Source organism: Amblyomma americanum, chromosome 9 (genome assembly GCF_052857255.1).
Source record: "Amblyomma americanum isolate KBUSLIRL-KWMA chromosome 9, ASM5285725v1, whole genome shotgun sequence".
Lineage (NCBI taxonomy): Eukaryota > Metazoa > Arthropoda > Arachnida > Ixodida > Ixodidae > Amblyomma > Amblyomma americanum.
The window spans coordinates 138,294,720-138,298,451 of record NC_135505.1 but is presented as its reverse complement, the minus strand read 5'-3'; positions in this window follow the sequence as shown (position 1 = coordinate 138,298,451).

Below are 3,732 nucleotides of genomic sequence, written 5' to 3'. Positions count from 1 at the left end.
TTTACGTGGGCCGAACCGGGCGTTGCGTCAATAAGCGTCCTATGGAGCATTCCAATAATGTTTACAACACTGTAAAGAGAAACCTAGGAGTCCACTGCCTAAAATGCCCCTGCCATTCCTGTGAGCCCTTTCTCCATGAATGCAGTCATCGCGAAGAATGCACATCGACTCACACATGAAATCATTGAAGCCGCCCACATTCTGAAGCTAGGAGAAGATTGTGTGAGCACACTATCGATAGCTCTAGCAAACAGGGAATTAGATTATTTGAGCCAGGTTCCATTGGAGTAATTCGGTAGTCTTAGCCTAACTTCGATGTTTTAATGGATGGGTTCTGAATTCAGCCTTTAGCTCTTATTGCCTCTTTTGGCATCGGTTTTTCGTCCTGCTTTTAATTAATTTGAGCCAAATGCTTTTAATGAATTGAGCCAAAAAGCCTTTTTGGCTCTTTTAATGAATTTTATTTCCATTCTGCTTTTAACGGCATTTTTGGACCTTTTAATGCATTTTATCTTCTCTGCTTTTAACGGTCTTTTGACTTTTTATTCCTTTGTTTTCATGTTACCGCATATCATTTGTTACTCTGTTACTGCCTTTCGGCGCCATCCTTTACGAGCCCTTACATTTTATTCATTCCCAGGTACTGCATTGTTATCTCGTGTCTTTTCACCTCAGTTATCTTTCTGTCGCGTGCAAACCAAACAGCTGCTCCCCATGTATTCCCACCCACTTTTCCTATATATACATTGCGTCGCTCTGCAATAAAAGAATTAGTTGAAGTCAGCGCTGTGACGTTCCTCAGTCATCCTGTGGATCTTCCTCAGTGCTTGTCTTACGGTGCACTGTTTTTTTTCAAATATGAACTACCAACTAGCCCGTTTGACCACCCTTGTAAAACCAAAGTGGCCGCACACCACCTACCACAAAATGCATAAATGCCTACTTACTGCCAAATTTGTAGGCGTAAACGCTTGTGCCATCCGTGCTAGCTGCGACATCCACACCGCACCATTGCACCGCATTTTTGAACAATTCAACCACCGCGCTAATTCAACGAAGCAGCGACCATCGCTTTCGCAATATTATCATGGTGCGCGACACGGCACGTAAATAATGGCAGCTTAACCATTGTGCATAACAAAGATGGTATGCTATGACTGTCATAGTGAAACAGGAGGATAAAGTATGGCTGAGGGACGAAATATTGCTTTTTTTTTTTTACTCCACAGGAGACAACGAACCACAACGCATGCTACAACTACAGTGACTCCACTGTATCACAATGATCACAACTAGCTCACTGTAGCTCCTGTGAGCTACGGATCGCTTTAGCTTGGCTTCAAGTGACTTGGCAATAATGTTTTGGCTTGGCTTCAAGTGGCTTAGCAGAATTGAACGTTGTTCAAAGGTTTAAAAACATTGGCTCAAACATTCAGACCGCGAATCGTTGTTTTGAAGCCATAAAGGTTAATGCAAACTTCGGAGGTTTTCATTTGCTGGATGTCAAAAGAAGCAGCAGTGTAAGAGGCAGAAACCTCCGTACCCAAACTTTGTATTTGATCATGGTTCCATTAGTGCCATTTGTGCTAAATGAAATTGAAATTGGTTTTTTGAGAAAAGGAAATAACGCAGTGGTTCTCTCACATCTTGGTGGACCCCCGAAGTCTGTTTTTACCACCGTCCAAATTTTTTTAATGGAATCAAATCGGCTACCTTATTTATTGGAAATACCTGCAGCGCCCGAAGGCATTATTGCAGGGGGGATGAGGATACATAACAGAAGAATAGGTCAGAAAAAAAAGAGGAAGAAAAAAAAGCAATACAACAAGGCATGACACAGCAAGTACAAAATGAATGAAATATGAAACAACAAAAAAACATGACTAAAAAAAGCCAACTGACCAAATGATGCTGGACCAACAAGAATGAAGACCGCGTGATTAAAAAGCCAAAAGAAAGCCAACTGCGCACTCATACATCGGACAGCAACGCGCGGAACATAGACTCGGAACGGCACTCAACAATTTCATGGGGCAGGCGATTCCAGTCATGAATGCTAGATGATAATAATAATAATTGGTTTTTGGTGGAAAGGAAATGGCGCAGTATCTGTCTCATATATCGTTGGACACCTGAACCGCGCCGTAAGGGAAGGGATAAAGGAGGGAGTGAAAGAAGAGAGGAACAAATAGGTCCGTAGTGGAGGGCTCCGGAATAATTTCGAACACCTGGGGATCTTTAACGTGCACTGACATCGCACAGCACACGGGCGCCTTAGCGTTTTTGCTCCATAAAAACGCAGCCGCCGCGGTCGGGTTCGAGCCCGAGAACTCCGGATCAGTAGTCGAGCGCCCTAACCACTGAGCCACCGCGGCGGGTCGGTCAATGAAAGCCAGGAGAGAAGTTCATCTCCTTCGTTGCCCCTAGCCGTCCGCCGGAATTTCTTTACACATGCGTTTTGATAAGTGTTAGTTTTGCATTTAATTTCTCTAATCTTCCACCCATGGTCAAGTCTGTTTGACCTGAAATGCGGTGGAAGCAAATAATTTTCTTTATCTATTTTTATTTTTCGGTGAAAGATTCTGTACAGCATTTCTAACCGGGAGTTGGTACGGCGTTTCCGTAACAGCTCCCATCCCAGCGTTAGTTTAATGTTAGTAACACTGCTGTTAAAATCATAATTACTTGAGACAAACCGAGCGGCAAAGTTCTGAATACGCTCAAGCATGTCTGTTAAATTTAAAGTAGGGGGGTGCCAAACAACACAAGCATACTCCAATATTGGCCGAATATAGGTGAAATATAGAAGCTCTTTAACTTTTAGTGGTGCCATTTTAAAATTTCTTTTTAGAAAATTTAGCATGCCATAAGCTTTAGCGGAAACGTGCTCGACGTGCTCATTCCAGGTGAGATTAGACGAAAAGTAAACGCCGAGGTATTTATATATAGTGAGTAACTCTAGAAAGTCGAGTAGAATCTAGTTTGTATTCAGCCAAGAAAGGGTGATGCTTGCGCGTGAAAGAAATAAACTGACATTTTATTGGGTTCAGAAACATCTGCCACTTCAAACACCATTGCTGTATGCGGTCCAAGTTGCACTGCAAATGACAAGAATCTGAAGAACTGTTAATAACATGGTAGATAACACAATCGTCAGCATATAAACGTATTTTACAGGTCATATATTTAGAAATGTCATTAATATAAACTAGAAACAGCAGAGGTCCTAAAACAGACCCCTGCGGTACCCCCGAAGGTACAGGTACATAATCAGACTGGGACCCATTAATCAATACACGTTGTTTGCGTCCCTGCAGGTAACATTGAAGCCAGTTTAGAAGGGAAGTTGGAATCTTGATCAAAGATAATTTATACAGTAGCAAATCATGAGGTACCAAATCAAACACTTTCTTGAAATCTAAAAAAATGCAATCCGTTTGTAGACCCTTGTCAAATGATGAAAAAATATCATGGCTAAATTCTAAGAGCTGCTTTGTACACGAGTAACCTGATCTGAAACCATGCTGAGCTTGAGTGAAAAATTCATTTTGTTCCAAATGCTTCATCAACGCGCTATATATTATGTGTTCAAGCGTTTTGCAACTAATACTTGTAAGCGAAATCGGCCTGTAATTAGCAACTATGTTTTTAGGACCACCCTTATGAATGGGCACCACGTTAGCGTTTTTCCATTGCTGGGGTATTATTCCTGTATCTAACGATTTCGAGTAT